The sequence below is a fragment of the Ursus americanus genome, chromosome 8 (assembly GCF_024610735.1).
Source record: "Ursus americanus isolate L20-20 chromosome 8, mUrsAme1.1.p, whole genome shotgun sequence".
Classification (NCBI taxonomy): domain Eukaryota; kingdom Metazoa; phylum Chordata; class Mammalia; order Carnivora; family Ursidae; genus Ursus; species Ursus americanus.
This window is the reverse complement of record NC_142134.1, coordinates 41,192,097-41,214,223: the sequence shown is the minus strand read 5'-3', so window position 1 is coordinate 41,214,223 and position 22,127 is coordinate 41,192,097. Positions and strand designations below refer to the sequence as shown.

At 39.5% G+C, this 22,127-nt stretch overlaps 1 long non-coding RNA gene across 1 annotated transcript; it reads right to left on the bottom strand.

Annotated features, from left to right (window-relative positions):
* Nucleotides 1-203: 203 nt before the first annotated feature.
* LOC148109571 (uncharacterized) lies at nucleotides 204-8,032 on the bottom strand. Its single transcript, XR_015725405.1, has 3 exons — nucleotides 7,883-8,032; nucleotides 7,175-7,226; nucleotides 204-342 (listed from the first exon to the last, which is right to left on the bottom strand). It is a non-coding gene; the product is annotated as an uncharacterized LOC148109571 (long non-coding RNA).
* Between the last annotated feature and the right edge of the window lie 14,095 nt (nucleotides 8,033-22,127).

Sequence of the window (22,127 nt, the reverse complement as noted above, 5' to 3'; positions counted from 1 at the left end):
GAAAAGAACAGCTTCACCAAACCAAAAGAAAATATAAATATTCCAACCCTTTTCATTTAATCCCATTTTATTTTCCAAAACCCTAAAATTAAGACAAGTATTAGGAGAGTTGAAATATAAGAAAAATAATTTGGCATTATGTTTTTATAGCTGTATAAACCTGTATTTGCTTAAAATGATAGAAAAGCATAATAGATAACATATTAGAATAATATATTTCATATATTGGAATAATCATATATCAGGAAAAAAATCTATTTCTTTACCTCTCTGAGGTTTTTCTTGGTCTCTTTGTTTAGGTTGACTGAACAGCAGTGTTTTCAGCTTTTTGAAATCTTTGCTCTGTAAAACAAAATATATTTACATTGAATGCATTCTACCTGTCCCTTTAAACACAATTTCTTCCAAAAATCTGGACAGGATCTATAGCCTAGAGAACATGGTATGTTTATGTAATTTTAACTTTACACATAAACTTTGTTGAAATAACTTTTAAAAACAGATTTACTTAAAAGAATTGAAGTACCAAGTATGGAATTCACTGGTCATATTATAGATAGACAAGTTTGATTACAACTAAGACAATAAAACCATTACAGCAAGTTGAGAATTGCTTGCATGATGAAAAACTATTTGAGTTATGGATATGAATCACCCTATGAATGTAGTTGAATCTCATGTCAACTCAGTTAAATAAAGATCACAGTCACCAAAAAGACTCCATGAACCTATTCAAGAGCATCAATAGTCCTTTTCACCTAGGAAATTCAATTTCAAAATAGGGTTACAGACTAAGGGCTATGCTATAAGGTGAAATGCTACTCAGTTCAGTTGAGTTCATTTATCGCAATAAACTACGTTTCTTTAACATTTTATTCCAGGTCTTAGGCATTAACATGAAACAGTATGACTACCCTCCAATATCTTGTAATCAATTTACTCTTCACATCCCATAGCCAATGATGAGAATCTGAATATAGATCTAAGATACTCCTAGACTTATTCTGTTAACTTGTTTGCTCCTATTAACAGTAGTAGTAATTACAATACTAATTTATTGAGCAATTAGTATGTTTCAAGCCTTATTCCAAGCATTTTGCATGCATTAACTCAGAAAAGCAGTTTACATTTTTAGACTTCCTATGTAAGGAGGAAACTCTTCTGGTTATTTAACATACCTATGAATGACACATAGAATTTGCTAACTTAATTCTTCTGGTTTTTAGCAGCTATTTTTAAAAAAGGAATCAGTGACAGCAGCACTATAGTCTAACAAAGCAATACAGCAGGGATGATGCAATACATAATCTTTAAGACAAGGAACTTTGCTCCACTATGCCTCCTGCCAACATTGGAAACTACATTGTACAATGTGAAGCAAATTAACACTCCCATCTTGGCTGGCACTGTTCGAATAAGATCTCATAATGTTACTCATATGAGCCCATGAAAAATGAACTTTTAACCAGTTTAACTCTATAATCTCAAATAAATGCCAGCAACCAGAAGAAAAATATTATTGATATGATTAACATATAATTAAATTGTACCAATTTTTTTTTAAAAAACAGAGAAAAGTGAATTGTTTTATTTGATGTCAATATATTCCCCAAATACATATAGGAATTTAGCCCTAAAAGCATAACAAACTGGAATTTTCAGAATTAAATTTTACTCTGAGATAGAATATATGTAAGTAGTAAGCTCAAATTATTTTTAATATTAAATATATTGAAATTTCAAAAAGATCTATGAAACATGTATCATTGTGGAAAGAGCCAATACATTCATATGCATATAAAGAATGTGAAAATATACCAAAGTGTTTCAACTGACCATTTGTCATCTTGAGGATGGAATTTTTAGTCATTTTTATTTTCTTCTTTATAATCTTTCTGTAACTGCCAAATTTCCTACACTTAACTTGTATTATTTTATTTTATTTTAAATTTTAAAAAGCTACACTTCTTTCTGATTATATCAGTAATACATTTACATTTAAAAGTGAAAATCTAGTGAAATTCTACTTACCATTATTCACCTCTTCACCAAGTCTGCATTCAGTTCCCTTTATAAGCACTTCAACCACAGTCTATACCATTAGCACTGCAATGCTAATGCTAATGAATGTTTAATTGGCTGTCTTCTTTCCTGTACCATAAACTACATGAAGGGAGGGACCAGCTATATCTGATTAATTATTGTAGCCCCGTACCAACTACAATGCCTAACAGAGGTAGGCACCCAATAGTGTTGAAATGTGTTGTTTCCTTTAAAAATTATAAACTATAATAAGATCAACATTCCTGCACATACAAATTTGTGCACTTATCCAATTACTCTCATGTGGTAAATCTCTAAAACTACAGTTGCACAGACAAAGGTATACACATTTTGAATTTGAATATACATTGTCAAACTGCCCTCCATAATCCCTGGAGAAATTTATATTCCCACAAACAATGGATGAAAGTGTCCATTTCCCCATATCCTTGAAACACTGAGTACTGCCACAGTAAAAACAAAATAAAAAACAAAAAACAAAACAACAACAAAAAAGCCACACTTTTCTGAAGGAGATATCATTACTATCCATCACTTTTATATTAGAAAAAAATTAAGATATTACAGATTTTGCAATTCTTAAAACTAGATAGCTATTAAGATGCAGATAAAAAATACTAAGCAAATTATATTTAGAATGATTGCTCATGCTGAATACTAGTTCATTGGCTGAATGATTCTTTATGGTCAAGTAAAACAGTGCCCATTCTTCTGCTCAACTCTTTTCAATGTACCCAAAGGGGAGACAATACAGAAAGTAGTAAAGAAGTGAGAGAAGAAAGATACCTGTGAACTGGGTTTGGCTTGGATCTCAAGGAATCGATGAAGGAGATTTCTAGACATGGGAGACAGTATAGAAGCTGAGCAGGAGCATAAAGCAAAGATGACAAAACTGTTTTGAATACCAGACCATCTAAAACTATTGCTCTCATTGTGTTCACTCTGTGTTGCTTTTGCCAGAGCCTTCAGCAGGGCCTCCGAATATTTTAACCATGTCTGAGCTACACCACAAGGTAGCAAACTTGGGCTGAAGAGTTACAATGGGAAGGCGTGTCTCCCACGGTCGGGAGTGACCAAGAAGCGAACCAAGAGGATGATGAACTTGACGGACAAAAATCAGCTGCCCCACCTACCAGGAGATTCCCTTTCCAGTGCCATCCTGTGAGTTCCAGGCTTTGGTGGCAAGTTTTATTTGTACATTTTTATTTTGGTTGTACATTACAAGGATGACATCACTCTCCCGGGGCCTCCTTTAACCTATAACAAAACCCCAGACTGCCCCAATTCCAAAGTTGCCTGAACTTCATCTGCATTTGCCTCACCAGTTGGAATATGTGTCTTGGATGCCAAAGTTGTCATCAGAGTCCAGCTTTGTATCCGTTTCCATTCCCATGAGCAGATGGCAGCCTGGCCCCAGTTATTTCAAATTCCATGGTCTTACCCCATGGAAGTCCTCACATGCCTCATGCCCGGGCACACTTAACGACTCAGTGACCAAAGTGCATGGCTTTTAGGGTCTTTGTCAACCTTATATTACTATAACAAAAGCAAATCAGTGATTGCCTGGATACAGGATGGGAGGTATTACAAAGAGGCTGAGGAAACTTTGGGGAGTAATAGTTTTTCATTATTTTGACTGTGGCGATGGTTTATGGGTATATAATGGATCAACTTACCAAATGTACACTTTTACTATGTCAACTATACTTCTACAAGCTGTTAATAACAGTATTAACATGTTCCCTTCTCATAATCCATTTCTTCAATCAAGAAACCAATGAACAAATACTTATCTATCACCCACTCTGGCTATCTGCATCCCTGATAGGAATAAAGTATTCTTGGCTGAACAGCATCTCAGGGAAGTCATTCTATCATTTCCTTTACACAAATAAAGCACTATTTTAGAAGCAAAGCTTCCATAATATATTTCATTAGGTTAATCAAAAGAGAAAGTTGTCTGATACATATTTGAAACCAGTGGATTGTCTGCCTTTCCAGAGAAAAACATATGTCTAGTGAATAAAGACTCAAACTCTGAAAATTTCACAACGCAGTGTAGCAGAGTAGTTGTGTTAGGCTGGGTTTCACAGAAACGGAGCCTGAGACGGGGATTCTTTTGCAAGTGATTTGAGATTCTCCAGTAAAAACTATAATGGGGGTAAGCAGGACAAGGAAGAGGGAAGAAGCAAGAGAAGGATGTGGGTCCAACCTGATCCACAGGGAGCTGCAGAGCAGAAATGACATGGCAAAAAGGTTCCTCTTTAAGGCAGAAGGTAAGGTACCCCAATATATGTCATCTTTTAGCTACAAGCCACACCTGGGAGTCTTGGGGTGTAACCTCCTGGGCATTTCTTGGCAGGGCAGCTGCCATCAGCAGGCAATTCTTGAAAGAAGGTACAGTTGTGAGCTGTTGGCAGCCTATATTCACAGCACCTGGAGAACGGGGGCACTTACCTACCCAAAAAACTGTTTCCGTTTTCCTCCATGAAGTGGGACTAATGATAGCAGCTCTTTCATATGCTTGTCAAAACTAAGTACTAATGGATGAAAGCATTCAGAATAGTGTTTCATGTTACATAGTACATGTAATTCACTTAGAATCATGCATAGCACATGGTAAATGCTCAATAAATGTTATGTTACTGTTGTTGCTGTTTTTGTGTCCTCAGAAGTACCCATACTAGGTGTCTCATTGCCCAAGTGCTATCCAGGTGTCCACGAGTGAGATTTCTATTCAAACATTAGTTAAGGGCAACCTAAAGATCCCACATCTAGGTGACTGCCTAGATAAATGTGCACATCATTTTTATCTGACATTTTCTCCAAGTTCAAAATAAAGTAAGGGTAACCTGTTCTGGGTTTGTCATTAAAGAATAGGGATGGGTGTGAAAAAGAGAAAGCTTTTCCTCTAAGACCAGTAAAAAGACAAGGATGTCTACTTTCACTTTTATTCAACATAATACTGGAAATCCTAGCTGTAGCAATCAGATAAGAAAAAGAAATAAATGCCAATAAGTTGGTAAGAAATAAGTAAAACTCACTATTTGCAAATGACATGATGCTATATATAGAAAACCCTAAAGACTCCATCAAAAAACTATTAGAACTGATAAATTCAGTAAAGTTACAGGACACAAAACTAATATACAGAAATTTGTTGCATTTCTATACACTAATATAGTAGAAAGTAGCAGAAAAAGAAATTAAGAAAACAATCCCATTTACAATTTCCCCAAAAAGAACAAAATATCTAGGAAAAAACTTAACCAATGAGGTGAAAGACTTATACTCCAAAAACCATAAAATACTGATGAAAGAAATTGAAAATGACACAAACAAACAGATTGGGAGAACAAATATTGTTAAAATGTCCATACTACTCAAAGCAATCTACAGATTTAATGAAACCCCTACCAAAATACCAACAGCATTTTTCACAGAACCAAAGCAAATAACATTAAAATTTGTATGGAACCACAAAGACCCTGAATAGCCAAAGCAATATGAGAAAGAGCAAAGCTGAAGGTATCACAGATTTCAAAACATACTACAAAGCTATAATAATCAAAACAGTATGGTACTGGCACAAAAATAAACAAATAGAACAACAGAACACAACAGAAAGCCCAGAATTAAACCCACACTTATATGGCCTATTAATCCATGAAAAAGGAGGCAGGACTATACAATAGGAAAAAGTCTGTTCAACAAATGGTTTTAGGATAACTGGATGCTATATGTAAAAGAATGAAACTGGACCACTTTTTTACACCATACACAAAAATGAACTCAAAATGGATTAAAGATCTAAAGGTGAGACCTGAATCCATAAAACTCCTAGAAAAAGGCATTTCTTTGACGTCAGCTATAGAAACGTTTTTCTAGGGGCGCCTGGGTAGCGCAGTGGTTAAGCATCTGCCTTCGGCTCAGGGCGTGATCCCAGCGTTCTGGGTTCGAGCCCCACATCAGGCTCCTCCGCTGGGAGCCTGCTTCTTCCTCTCCCACTCCCCCTGCTGTGTTCCCTCTCTCGCTGGCTGTCTCTCTCTGTCAAATAAATAAATAAATTCTTAAAAAAAAAAAAAAAAAAGAAACGTTTTTCTAGATATATCTTCTCAGGCAAGGGAAACAAAAGCAAACATAAACTATTGGGCTACACCAAAATAGTAAGCTTTCACATAGCAAAGGAAACCATCAACTATCCAAAAGGCAACTTACTGAATGGGAGAAGATATTTGCAAATGATATGCCTGATAAGGGCTCAATATCAAAAATAGATAAAGAACTTATACAACTCAACACCAAATATATATATATATATATATATATATATATATATGATTTTAAAAATGGGCAGAGGAGCTGAACAGACATTTTTCCAAAGAAGATGTACAGATGGCCAACAGACACATGAAAATATGCTCAACATCATCAGGGAAATGAAAATCAAAACCACACTGAGCACCTTACACCTGTCACAATGGCTAGAATCAAAAAGACAAGAAAAAACAAGTGTCAGCAAGGATGTGGAGGAAAATCAACACTTGTGCACTGTTGGTGGGAATGCAAATTCGTGCAGCCATTGTAGAAAAGAGTATGGAAGTTCCTCAAAAACCAAAAACTTAAAAATAGAATTACCATATGATCCAGTAATTCCACTACTGGGTATTTACCCAAAGGAAAAAACCCACTAATTCCAAAAGTTATATGCACCTCTGTGTTTACTGCAGCATTATTTACAATAGCTAAGATGTGGAAGCAACCCAAGTGTTCATGCATGGATGAAAAAAGAGGTGGTATATCTATACAATGGAATAATACTCAGCTACAAAAAATGAGATCTTGCCATTTGCAACAACATGGATGGACCTAGAGGGTATAATGCTAAGTGAAATAAGTGAGACAGAGAAAGACAAATACTGTATGGTTTCACTCATATGTGGAATTTAAGAAATAAAACAAACAATTAAAGAAAACACACACACACACACACACACACACACACACACACACACACAAACAGGCTCTTAAATACAGAGAAAAACTCATGGTTACCAGAGGGGAAGTAGGAGGGGGTGAAATAGATAAAGGGGATTAAGAGTACACTCACCTTGATGAGCACTAAGTAATGTACAGAATAGTTGAATTAGTATACTGTGCACCTGAAAGTAATATAACACTGTATGTTAATTATACTTCTTTAAAAAAAAAAAAAGGAAAGGATAGCTGAATAAAAAAAGAGTGGGTACTATCTCCACATTGACTGAGATTTGCTTCTGTGGCCACCCTCACTAGATGGATTCTTCACCTAGCTCCTGAGAGGAAATCTAAAACCAAAAATAAAACCTCTCTCTCACCTATGCTGTGTGACCCCAATCACAACACCAGAGTCTTCCTCAAGAGTTCCTACAAAGCTACACCCCATACTTGGAGGGACGCTTGAAATCAGTCCCAGGGGCCAATTCTTTGATTCTTGCATTCTCCAGGGGCAAATATAGAAAATTTAGACTCTTCCTCCTCTTCTATGTCCTAGTTTTGGAAACCAAATTGACCTCTTAGTCATAGCTGACTGAAGAGGATCGGATGGGTCAGTGGCGTGTAGACACGGTTCCCAGCAGAGAGAAGGCAGCGATTTTCCTGTCTAGGAATGCCAGCAAATTCGAGGAGGGGGCGGGCTTCGCCGCGGTGGCTGCTTCGCCCCGGGTCCTGGTGAAGGAACCCCGCGGTCCGGCTGGCTTTCAGAACCAGCACACCAAGGGGAGCCCCCAACGGAGAGGCGGCCCTGGCCGGGGCGGGCGGGCGCCCGGGCGGCTGTTACCTTTTCGTGTACGGGGTCAGTGCTCAGAGGAACGCCAGGGTCCCGGCCGCCTGCCCGCCGGAGGCTTCCCCTCGCCCCCGCAGGCTTGGGACCCGGCCATTACCACCCGGGAACCTCCAGACTCGCTCTCCCGGGGAACGCCGGGGGCTCCGCCACCTCCCGCCAGGCGACGGCAGGGGTGGGGGGGATTGGAGGCGGGGCACTGGGAGGACCTGCCTCCGGCCCCGCCCCTCAGACCTGGCGGCGCCTTAAGTTTCTTCCCTCCTGGGCTCCTCAGATTGGAAAGCCCACCAGGTAGCCGGGGATGGGGAGGCAGGTGTTAGCGTGGCAGTGTAGCGTGCATGGAGGCGGGGGAATTTGAACCTTTATTTTTATTTGTAAACTACTAAGGATAAGCTGTGGAGGTAAATGCAATATTTACATTCATTCTTAAAATGTGACTCTAAAATAATTTAGCGGGAGTGAGGGAAACCCTCAGGGTGGCGACCAGCAGGAAGGTGTCCTTAGGTGCAGGTTTGAGAAGCGTCGTTGTGTACGCGGGTGCTTCTTTTAAACAGGAGTGCCCGCCGGGCCGGCGGCGCGCTGAGTCGGGCTGTAGGACACGCCCTCTGCCTGAGCTCCTCGTGGAGCCCCGCCCCACAAGCCCAGGTCTGGAGAGCACCGGTGACCCGCCCCAGGTCAACCTTCTTTCTCAGAGAAGTCTGAATCTCGCATCTGGGCCTTATGGAAAACACTGAAATGGTGGGGGATAAAAGGCCATAAACAGAACTTTGGGGAGGTGGGCGGTGAAAGCCAGCGTCTCTACTTTGGCTCCAAGATGAATGGTACTGGTGGCTCAAAGGGGCCTGGAAGTTCTCTTCCTAGGCTGATTTATAAGTTATTGCTTATAGTTTTGGTGGGGCAACTTAACAAAATAAACCCATTTGCTTTCCATTTCATGGGAAACGAAGTTAAATACACTTTGTTTATTTTTAAGTATTTACGATGCCATCTAGCAATGGTCGCATAAGGAGCTGGTCCTCCGCAGTGTTCACACGGTGTTTCATTAGCGAGGCCTCTGAAGAGACTCATGCCAGAACTGTAGGGAATCGCGATGGCAATGTGCGTGACTGGGAGAAAATACAAATGTAGAACGAGGTTGCCTTTTTATGTTCTCTTGGCAGAAAAGAATAGCAAGTTTGAAGCTTCATGAAGAGTTAAGTTGTCTTTTGGAAGACCCTCCAAATGTGATGGCCTCTAGGAGAGAAACACAGTGAATTGGAAAAACCTATCAGTTCTCCTGTGTCTTCCTCCTGTGTTTCTCCTTTAGGACTCCCACAAAACACTTCATTTCTGGTCACCAAATGCGGAGGTTTTTCTCCACATCAAGCAATTCTCTGTGACACCAGCTGGGAGACGTAAAATTTAACTGGTTTTGAACACTATCTATGTGGACATGGTGTCCGATCCCACAGGTGAAGGGCTCAGTTCCACAAGACTGCTCCCATAAGATGCCAATTGGAAATAGTAGGTTACCAACAACTTCTGCCCAATCTGGCTGCAAACTGGAGTTTTCCACCATATTCTTCCCCTTGGATTCGATTATTTGCTAGAACAGCTCACAGAACTCAGGGGGAAACTTACTTATGTTTACATTTACTAAAGGATATTATAAAGGATACAGATAAACAGCCAGATGAAGAAGTACAGGGGGGAGGTCTGGAAGGGTGCTGACCACAGCAGATTCTGTTCCTGTAGAGTTGGGGTGCATCACCTTCCCTGGAAGCTGTCCAGATCCCATGCTATTGGCATTTTTATGGAGGCTTCCTCATGTAGGCACAATCGATTATCAACTCTCATTTCTACCCCTCTCCCCTCTCTGGAGAAGTGGGGGGAAGGCCTGAAAATTCCAAGCTTCTAGTTATGGCTTGGTCTTTCTGAGGACCAGCCCCCATCCAGGAGCCATCTAGAAGCCTACTCAGAGTCACCTCAAAAAAACAACAACAACAAAAAGATGCTTCTAGTGCTCTTAACACCTAGGAATGGACACCCTGTGTCAAGAATGGTTCCTATTGGCCTGAGGAAAAACTCCTAACTCATTAGATTTTAAAGGCTCTTTCAAGTTGGCCTCACTCCTTTCACTTTCTTCTCTAGCCTCGCCTCTTTTTAACCCTCCCTGCCTCTCCATCTCCTGCCACACCTCCTTCCCAATGGCTCTTGTTAAAATACTCTGATCTCCTCTAGGTATATGAATGCTTCTTTGATCACTCAGCCCGGAATGCTCTTTGGCCCTTTTTTCTCTGGCTGGCTCCTACTGTTCCATCAGGCCTCTGATTAGATGATTCTCCTCCACGTATTTTCCCGGGTTCCGTTCCATAAGCTCTTACAACCACACCAGACCTCCACCACAGCACCTATCACGCAGTATTGTAATTGCCCATTTCCCTCTATTTTACCACCAGACTAAGCCACTAACCTGTGCCCAAAAGGAAGCTGCACCTGTAAAGAGCCTGAGCTTTCAAGTCCAAGAACCTGGTTCCAACCCCAGTTCCTGCATTCATAAGTTGTGTGCACTTCAGAAAGTTTCTTAACCTGTCTGGGTGTCAGTTTCCCATCTGTAAAGAAGGAGAATCACTATAAAGACTACTGAGATAATGCACATGAAGCATTTGCATATAGCCAGGCAATTTAGTAGATGCTCATTAAATAGTAGTTATAAATGGTAACAGTTCTGCCCCAAAGTATCCTCCCTAGACTGAACTCCTCTCAAAAGAGTGGACACCCTCTCATCACCACTGAGTGGAGAGAGGGGAAGAAGAAAACTATGATGTTCCTGACCCCCCCCCCAAAATCCTCATTAGCTGTATGTACTTACAGAGGTTATTTGTCTTTCATTCTCAGTTTCTTTATCTGAACATGTGTAATTAGTATCATCACAGGATAGACATGGAAGTATTTTGAAAAGATACAGCATTTTGAAACAACACATTCCTTTCCCTATTTTTTTATTGAAAGCAATGTGATTTTAGAACATTAAAACAGTGAAACCAGCTGGGGGCTAAGAGACCATAAATAATGTAAAACAGCAAACCCCCACTTTAAGCCATGACACGTAACATTTTCCTTCCTGCATCCTTTATACCAGAAAAGACAAGAAAAGTTGTAAAACCAGTTGTTGGAAATTCCACCACACTTTCTGCCCCTGCCTACCAAGATAGCAGTGAGACAAGCCAAGCATGTGAACAGCTTGTATAAAAATCCTCAACAGTCAGGAAAATCTATATCCTGCACAACACAGCCTTAGATCATTGAGATTATTATTTTTTTTTTTACGTTTATCATCCATGTTAGACAAACTATTAGAAGTTTGTCTGTTAGAACTACTTCTGATAGAAAATGCATTAGCATTCTGGAGAAAAAGAGAAGATTGAACACACACATATCTAATTTTGCTTCTTGTAATTTCTTTTTTTTATTTATTATTTTAATGTTTTTTTATTATATTATGTTAGTCACCATTGAGTACATCCCCGGTTTCCGATGTAAAGCTCGATGATTCATTAGTTGCGTATAACACCCAGTGCACCATGCAATACGTGCCCTCCTTACTACCCATCACCAGTCTATCCCATTCCCCCACCCCCTCCCCTCTGAGGCCCTCAGTTTGTTTCTCATAGTCCATAGTCTTCCATGCTTCATTCCCCCTTCTGATTACTCCCCTTTCTTTAACCCTTTCTTCCCCTACCGATCTTCCTAGTTCTTATGTTCCATAGATGAGAGAAATCATATGATAGTTGTCTTTCTCTGCTTGACTTATTTCACTTAGCATTATCTCCTCCAGTGCCGTCCATGTTGCAGCAAATGTTGAGAACTCGTTCTTTCTGATAGCTGAATAATATTCCATTATATATATGGACCACAACTTCTTAATCCAGTCATCTGTTGAAGGGCATCTCAGTTCCTTCCACGCTTTGGCTATTGTGAACAATGCTGCTATGAACATTGGGGTGCATATGGCCCTTCTCTTCACTACATCTGTATCTTTGCGGTAAATACCCAGTAGTGCAATGGCTGGGTCATAGGGTAGCTCAGTTTTTAACTTTTTAAGGGACCTCCACACTGTTTTCCAGAGTGGCTGTACCAACTTGCATTCCCACCAACAATGTAGGAGGGATCCCCTTTCTCCACATCCTCTCCAACAATTGTTGTTTCTTGCCTTGTCTATTTTTGCCATTCTAACTGGCATAAGGGGGTATCTTAGTGTGGTTTTGATTTGAATTTCCCTGATGGCTAATGATTTTGAACATTTTTTCATGTGTCTGTTAGCCATTTCTATGTCTTCATTGGAAAAGTGTCTGTTCATATCTTCTGCCCATTTTTTGATTTGTTTATTTGTTTCTCGTGTATTGAGTTTGAGAAGTTCTTTGTAGATCTTGGATACCAGTCTTCTATCTGTAGCATCATTTGCAAATATCTTCTCCCATTCCGTGGGCTGCCTCTTAGTTTTTTTGACTGTTTCCTTGGCTGTGCAGAAGCTTTTTATCTTGATGAAGTCCCACAAGTTCATTTTATCTTTTGTTTCTCTTGCCTTTGGAGATGTGTCATGAAAAAGGTTGCTTTGGCCAATGTCGTAGAGGTTGCTGCCTATGTTCTCCTCTAGGATTTTGATGGATTCTTGTCTCACATTGAGGTCTTTCATCCACTTGGAGTTTATTTTTGTGTATGGTGTGAGAGAGTGGTCAAGTTTCATTCTTTTGCATATAGCTGTCCAATTTTCCCAGCACCATTTATTGAAGAGACTGTCTTTTTTCCACCGGATGTTTTTTCCTGCTTTATCAAAGATTAGTTGCCCAAAGAGCTGAAGGTCCATTTCTGGATTCTCTATTCTGTTCCATTGGTCTATGTGTCTGTTTTTGTGCCAGTCCCATACTGTCTTTGTGATCACAGCTTTGTAGTACAGCTCGAAATCCGGCATTGTGATGCCCCCAGCTTTGTTTTTCCTTTTCAACAGTTCCTTGGAGATTCGGGACCTTTTCTGGTTCCATTGCTTCTTGTAATTTCTATAAAAATGATAGTAAAAAAGGTTGTTTTACAACACACAAGATAAAAAGAGCAAGAGAGGAAACACCGCAACAAGATATAGGGAGCTGGAGAACAGTGAGTAAGTGGTAATTGACTCAGAGAGCTGACCTAGACCTAACTAAGCCTGCAGAGGGAGAGCCCAGAAGCGACAACCCAGTTCCACTACATAATCCCAGAAAGATCTAGAATTGGCAGCACCAGCTACCTCTGGAAGTGGGGGCAAACATGGGGCTGTCAAAGGACTGAGTAATGTCTGTTTTAGAAGCGGTTAGATCCTCAGATCACTTTCTCCCACTCTGTGCAGCAAATCAAATGTTTCTCCACCACCTCATCTAAATACTGGAAGTTTGCTCTCTGGAGGTAGAAAGCAGGTTTCTGAACGAGGTGACATCAGACACAAATAAGGACAGAAGTATTGTACCAAAACCAGAAATATTAACAGAATATTTATATACCAAATATTTTAAGACCCCCCCCCTTGTCCAATCTCCTTTTTTTTAATGAGCTCTGGAATGAAGTGAACCAGGGCTATATATTTCAAGCAGGGAATTAGAAAATACTTCTTTAGGGAACATGAGTAATCCAAATCAATATATCTAAAGATACCCACAAAATTTCCCTGCCAAATCACCCTTCAGTGAATTCCATAGACGAAAGCCCAGAGACTCCAATCAGTTCAGGGCTCTCAAATATGAGCAGATGGTCAAGGATCACCAGATATCTGAAAGAAAGCCCTGTCGCATAAAAGTCAGATGAAAACAAAAGGGAGATAACTTGGAGAAGCAGAGACCATGCAGGCAAAATAATGCCTTCAATAATTATTATTATTAACATGCTCAGACAAATAGGAAAAGTTACTTTATCCATACAAAAAGAACAAGATACTATCCCACTTTAAGACTTACTATAAAGTTATAGTAATCAAGACAATGTGGTATTGGCAAAAGAATAAACAGATAGATCAATGGAACAAAATAGAGAACCCAGAAATAGACCCCCATAAATGTAGTCAACCGATCTTCGACAAAGAAGCAAAGATAATACAATGGAGCAAAGATAGTCTCTTCAACAAATTGTGCTAGAACAACTGGACACTCACAGGCAAAAAAAATGAATCTAGATACAGACATTATACCCTTCACAAAAATTCATTCAAAATGGATCATGGACCTAAATGTAAAAGACAAAACTATGAAACGCCTAGAAGATAACATAGGAGAAAACCCAGATGACCTTGGGTAAGGAGAGGCCTTTTTAAGTGCAACACCAAAGACACAATCCATGAAAGAAATAATTGATAAGCTAGACTTCATTAAAATTAAAAACTTCTGCTCTGTGAAAGACAATATCGAGAGAACAAAAAGACAAGCCACAAACTGGGAAAAGATAATTTGCAAAAGACACATCTCATAAGAATTGTTATACAAAATACTTTTAAAAAATAACTCTTATAACACAACAATAAGAAAACAAAAAACTCAGGGTGTCTGGGTGGCTCAGTTGGTTAAGCATCTGCCTTCAGCTCAGGCCATGGAATCGAGCCCTGTGTTGGGCTCTCTGCTCAGTGGGGAGTTTGCTTCTCACCCTTCCTCTCCCTCTGTCCCTCTCTCTCTGCTTGTGTTCTCTCTCAATCTCTCTCTCTCTCTCAAATAAATAAATAAATAAATAAAATCTTTTTTAAAAAACCTCAATTATAAAATAGGCCAAAGACTATAACAGACACCTCACCAAAGAAGATACATTGATGGCTAATGGGCACATGAAAAGATGCTCCACATCATATGTCATCAGGGAAATGTAAATTGAAACAACGAGACACTACTGCCCACCTATCAGAACGGCCAAAATGCAGAACACTGACAACACCAACTGCTGACAAGAATGTGGAGCAGCAAGAACTCTCATCCATTGCTTAATGGTGCGGTCACTTTGGAAGACAGTTGGGCAGTTTCTTATAAAACTAAGCCTACTCTCACTATACAATCAGCAACTGTGCTTCTCAGTATTTAACCAAAGGGGTTGAAAACTTACGTCCACACAAAAACCTGCACATAGTGCGTAGAGCAGTTCTATCCATACTGTTAAAACCTGGAAGCAACCAAGATGTCTTTCAGTAGGTGAATGGGTAAATAAACTCTGGTACATCTACACAATGGAATATTAATCAGTGCTAAAAAGAAATGAGCTATCAAGCCATGAAAAGGCATGGAGGAATCTTACATGTACATTACTGGGTGAAAGAAGCCAATCTAAGAAGGCTATATGCTATATGATTCCAATGATAGGACATCCCGGAAAAGGTAAAAATATGGAGACAATTAAAAAATCAGTGGTTTGGGGTGGGAGAGGAACAGGCAGACCACAGAGGATTTTTAGGAGAGTGGAAATACAGTGTTTGATATTACAATGATGGATACATGGTATCCATCTGTCCAGATCTGTAAAACGCACAGCACCAAGAGTGAATTCTTGGGTTACCTATGGACTTTGGATGATTCTGATGTGTCAATGTAGGCTCACCCTTGGTAAGAAAAAAAAAAAAAGCACCATTGTAGTAAGTGGTGTTGATAATGAGAAAAGCTATGCAGGTGTGGGAGCAGGAGTTCTATGGGAAATCTCTGTACCTCCCTCTCCATTTTGTCACACACCTAAAACTGCCCTAAAAAAGAAAATCTTTTTTAAAAAGCAATCTTTAAAAAAAAAAAAAGAATAAGCTGTTCTTTTAAAAAAAGAACATTCAGAAAAATCAAAAGTTCTTGGAAATTACATGTGTAAGAGAAGAAATTAGAACTCAGTACAAGAACTGGGAGATAAAATTGAAGAAACCTTCCACAAAATATAAAGCAAAGACACATAGACTGCTCATTTCAGCAACACATATATTAAAAGCATTTAAATTTAAATATAGGGAAGATCAGCACAGCCCCTCCCAAACGTGACAACACATAAATTCACGAAGCATTCCATATAATAATAATAATAATAATAATAATAATAATAATAATAATAATAATAACAGCAACAAGTACTAGTGAGGAGGTGGAGAAATCAGAACACTTGTGCACTCCTGGCAGAAATTTTAAATGGTGCAGTCACTATGGAAAATAGTCTCGCAGTTCCTCGAAAAAGTAGACTCAGAGTTCCCATGGGGCATCCGATTCCTGATTTCAGCTCAGGTCATAAACTCAGGGTTGTGGGATCAAGCCTCACATCAGGCTCCACGCTTAACACAGAGTCTGCTTCTTCCTCTCCCTCTATTCCTCCTCCTGCTTGTGTTCTCTCTCTTTCTCTCAAATAAATAAATAAAATCTTAAAAAAAAAAGTAGACACAGAGTGACCATATGATCCAGCAATTCCACCTCTCGGTATACATCCAAAAGAATGGAAAGCAGGGACTCCGGCAGATATTTGTACAGCTTTAGTCACAATAACCCAAATGTAAAAGCACCCCAAATGCCTGTTGGTGGATAAATGACAAACAAAACATTGTATGTACGTGCAATGGAATATCATTCAGCCTTAAAAAGGAAGGAAATCTGACACATGCTACACCATAGATGAACCTTGAGGACATGATACTTAGTGAGATAAGCCAGACAAAAGGGACAAGTACTATATGATTCCACTTACATGAGGCACCTAGAGTGGTCAAATACATAAAGACAGAAAGCAGAATGGAGGTTACCAAGGCCTGGGGGTAAGTGGTAATAGGGAGTTAATGAACCACGGAGTTTCACTTTGGGATGATGAAATAGTTCTGGAGATAGGTAGTGATGATGATTCCACAGCAATATTAATATCCTTAATTCCACCTCACTGTGTACTTAAAATGGTTAAAATGGTAAATTTTATGTTACGTATATTTTACCACAATTTTTGAAACTAGCAATTCAAGCATATCTTAGAGATACAGAAGCAAATATTAAAAGTAACAATTCTGAGAGTTAGAAATGTTTTCCTCTGATCATAGGAAAATGATGGGGGAAGGGACGCTGGTTTTCAAACAAGCTTTGTTAAACTACTTATCTCTTTAAGTTTAGTGCATGTAAAATTTTGATAAGACAATAAAAACAACAATCAAAATACATTAGAAATAATTTAAGTCTCTCAATTTTATGGATAACTGAATCGTGGAGTGGGTAGGACTGTTGGCCAAGGTGATCTAAAACAGTAAGCAGCAGATTAAGAAGTCGAACCAACATGTTCTAAATCAAAGTCCAGCATCTTACCACAACATATTGCACCCCATAATAGCATCTTCCTGAATGTCCTAAAATAAACTTCTGGGAGTCCTGCCTTAAGCCTTCTTAAATTACTTTTCTTCATGTTTTATTAAATGCCTAATAATACTACAGACTTTTCCATTTTGCCTAGCACTATTCATTAAAAATGAACTTTTTTCTAATCCAAACACACTCTGAAGTAACATACTTTTTCCAATTTTTTTCTCTATCTTCATAATTCAAAGTGAATGGAATTTTTGAGGCAGCACTTAATGTCACTCCTTGAATAGTTGGACAGTCTTTGCTATTGATGAAGAAGACACTGTCCTTTATTTCTTGCGGGCAGTATTGCATATTGAGTCTAAAAGCCTAACCATGGTAACCTTTATGGTAACAGAAAGCATGTCCATTTCAATTCAATGCAAATCACCAATCTAATATTAATTTTAATGTTATTTTTTTCCTTTAGAAATGTGATATCTTTATAAAGAGCAGTTAGACTAAGAAATGATATATAATTTACCATGCTTCAGACTTTAGAATAAAACCCTATGTGGACACTTCTTCCAATAATACCCCATTAGTTATCAGTTGAACATATACTGGGCATCTATAGAATAATTTTTTAAAGAACTGTAAGGACCTGTCATAAGCATCTTCTTCAACACTGACAAAGTGCTTTTTCCCAGAATAATGTGCTTGACAAGTCATCAATCTTAGAACTCTAAATGAGATTTATTACACTTTATGATACAGTGGTTCCATAAAGCCCATCTGAAGACATCCTATTTGACCAAGCACAAGCTGTGTTTTCTTTTGAAGTTTTGTCCAGTGCAGTAACGTTCCACCCCTCTCTCTGCCTCACACTCCTCTCCTCCTCACTCTTGCTACCTTGGGATTGCACTGACCAATAAGACATTCTCATGAACACTTTGTCTTGGGTTCTGTTTTCTATCCAATTCATATCATAAAAGCTCAATTTTTGGAGGAATAAAACTCTTACAAACTCAAAATAGCCTTTCACAAATTCAGCTGGCAATCATTCAGATGAGGACTTTTTTCTGAGGTCTCCTGAGTCCTGGCAATGGGGAGAGGAGACATACAGGAGGAAGCAGGAGAGGTAGAAGGTGGTGCTAATGCTTATCTCAAGCCTCACTTTTCTTTCCACTTTAAAAGCAGTTAAACATCTCTGCTATCAGCAGATATTTGATATTTATTAATGAACCTAGAGCCTTGAAGATCTTCAAGTGAGGTGAGGAAATGGATGCGTACATTCCTCTAAAATATCTAGAGTATCTAGGCTAGTGTGAACTCTTTGGATTGTTGTTAAGTCCAATGACAAGGGCTAGAAACTCCCTTTCCTTTGAAAGCTAGATGTTAGCCACCCTCTCTGTGCTTGGAGGAGGAAAGAAGTTTAATCTATGGGAAGAAAGGACCAGGAAAGCAACTGGCAACCCTCTGAACTCAAAAAACACCAGCCTAGCTATATTAATCATGGTTTTTATTTTCTGTATGTTATAATGTTTTGACATTGTGGAAGCCTTCAGACTTCCCTCCTAGCATTAGCTGATTTCTAAGGACTATTTTTTTTAAGACTTTATTTTTAAGGAATCTCTACATTCAACATGGGGCTCAAATTCACAACCCTGAGATCAAGAATCACATGTTCCACCAACTGAGTGAGCCAGGTGTCCCCAGGTTAGCTAATTTCTAAAGATAGTAAACACCTCACCCCTGAGCATGCCCCTACATGCAAAGCAACCAACTCATAGCCCACACCCCAATCACTTTCTTTATCAAACTCTCACTCACCAAGCCAATAATCCCCCTGCCCTAAATCACTCTAGGGCCAGGTACTTGATAGCTAGAAACTACTTCCCATAGCCCAGAACCTATAAAACTATTCAAACCATCTAATCGTAATAACATGGCCTGCCTTGTCTTTCCCAAAGATACCACAGCAAAGGCTTGTGCCCATGCTTTCTCCTCATCCTTCTGCCTCCTAACCCACCCTGGTGCTTCCCATGTTGTCCTGCATGGAATGTTATATCTCCTTTTTCCAGTGGTCTGTGAATATGAACTTCTTCCTTCATGAAAGTCGTGTCTGTGTGTCTTACCGTACCTGATTAAAAACAATCCCGAGTACATTTTTCAAGACACCAGCCAAACAGTGCTACTCCTCAGAGACCTGATTGTCATTTGAATGGGGCCTTTCTGTAAGTTCCTAAGTTTTAATCATTTCAACCTCCTTCCTTTGCTTCCCCAGGCCTAGAGAGTGGTAGTTGCTTTCTGCGGCTGTTACATCCGGGACACAGTGCTTCTTGCAGCTTTTCAGCTACAGATTCTTCTTACCTAGTTAACAATTCTTCATATTAAATCTTCTCTGTCAAAATAACTGTGTTTTCTGCTGCTTGACTAGACCCTGATGAATACACAATTTTATGGTTAATCCTGGCACTTGAGTTTGCATCAGAGCTTAATAATTTATCAATAGCTTATGAGATATTGCCAAGGTGGGCGGGGTGGGGAGGGTTGAGGTATGTGTGGAATAAGCCCAGCAAGTGAAAATTCTGGGAAATCAAAGAGATTCAGATCAACTTATGATGTGTCATTCTCAAGAAAATAATGCTAAATTCCTCATACTTGCCAATTCCTCATCTTAGGCAGCAATGATATTCTAAGTCTTCACCTTCTATTAAATCAATACAGAGACATATCCAAGTTTCTATTGTCAACAAAAGTCGTGATACATTTCTAATCTTACGAAAATCAAGAGGGTTTCAAAAACATATGTCTTTGTCATTGGGCAGCCATAACAAAATACTATAAACTGGGTGGCTTATCAACAAACACTTATTTTGTGCAGTTCTAGAGGCTGAAAGTGTGAGCTCAGAGTGCCAGTATGATCAGGCTCTGGTAAGAGCCCTCTTCTGGATTGCAGACTGTAGAATAGACTTCTCTTTGTATCCTTCAATGGAGGAAAGAGAGAAAACTGTCTCTCTAGTCTCCACTGATAAGGGCATTATTCCCATCATGAGGGCTCTACCCTCATGACCTAAAAAACCCGCAAACAGCCCCCCTCCAAATACCATCACACTGGGAGTGAGGATTTAACATATGAATTTGGGACATAAGCATTCAGTCCCCAACAGCGTGTATAATGCAGAACAAGATTGTGCCCTGTGACAAACTTCTCAATGACATCCTTATGTTCCTAGCACATGAGAATCGCCCAGTTATACCACCAATTATTGTGTTGATGGGTAACGGGAAATACAGTTAAACCCTGCTTATTGAAAGTTTGCATTAAGCCACTTGGCTTTTTATGAAAGACCTACATTATTACCTGTTTCTGCTAAATGAGAGAAATCCAAAGAGTAGTTTCTCTTTTACGCAAAAGGGTGAAAGAAAAATAGCATTCAGCATTGGCTCTGCTGCGAGCCATTACAGAGGCAACACACACCCCAAGCAGCAAAAGTGGAACCACCAAGCTCCTTCCCCAGGAACTACACTCAGCACCTCAGCTTCAAGCTGCAACGGTTTTGAACTGTGCCTGGGAGCATCTGTGCTTTATCATGGCTTATTTTGTGTATCTGCCAGCAAGATGTGTCCTCAAGTATAAGAATGCCTAAGAGAGGTTATTTTTGGGGGTCTGAAAATGCTCAAAAATTTCTCCACATAAATAAAAAATTGCCTCACTGCTTTTCACCATTTTGGCTTCTAAAAGCTTTCATAGGAATGTTCTACTTTGAGACAGGCGAGGGTCGTACTCTGGAGCAGGTGGCAAAGTACCTGGGTTCTAATCCAGCATTACTACTACATACTGACTTGATAACCTTGGGAAAAGCATGAATTTCGCAGAGCTTCAGTGTCTTTATCTGTCCGGTGGGATTACTAACACTAATTATTCCACCTACTTTATACGTTTACTCAATTCACTAAATATTTCTAGATCATCTATAGGTGATAGAAGTAAAATACGTTCCCTGCCCTCAAGGAGTTTATAATCCAGTATTTTTCTATCATTCAACAAACAGTTGTAAAATACCTCCTACCAGGCACTGTACAAGGAGCTAAAAATATAGAGATGTTTAAAATATGGTTCTTTCCTTCAAAGGGCTTAAAATCTGATAGATAAAATAAAGCCACAGATAACTAGAACAAGAAGTAGAGTGGGCAATGAAAGGTTGAAATAAATCAGCGTGGCAGTTACAGGAAGAGAAGCCTACACCTGGTTGAGAAGGTCAGGAGAGGCTTGGTGGATCTGGTGGCATTTGAACTGACCATGAACACAAACTGGAAAGAAGAGAAGATGAAGGGAATGACCAGAAGAGTGAGCCTAGTTAGCTGTCATAAGAGCCTGAAAAGGAGTGGAGGTGGTAGAAATCAGAGCTAAGGAATGAATATAAGAGATATTAGATGAACAATGCTTGGAAATCCACGTGGGACAATTGTGATAGTAACTGAGAGTTACAGATGAGGATACAACAGTGTATAAGATGGGTGTGGCCTCTGTTTTCAAGGAACTTTAAATTGAGTGGGAATATAAAAAATTTTTAAAGTTCCCCTAATACGGTCTCTGGTTTAAAATAGAGTTTAGAAATGGAACATTGGAAGTTCAGTAAGGCTGACAGATCAGGACACAATTGCCATTAAAAAGATGGTTTGTTATATTCACAGATGCCAAGAGGAGGGGCCATGAATGCCACACCACAGAGAGACACACAGAGAAGCCCCGGGGTCTGTTAAGAGGCAGAGGAAGAGGGGAACACATGGGCAAGAGTCTTTACTGTGATTTGAGTGGGGAGAAATCGGTGAGGCAGGGTAAGCTGGTTTGGGATTGGCTAGTCTGATTAGTTACAGTGGGCTCTGGGGCTTAGGAGCTGTCCCCAAATGCCTGGTACTTGGCCCTGGGTTGATTATGACAGGTGGCCTTGTGTAAGAGAGACTGATAAGGAAGG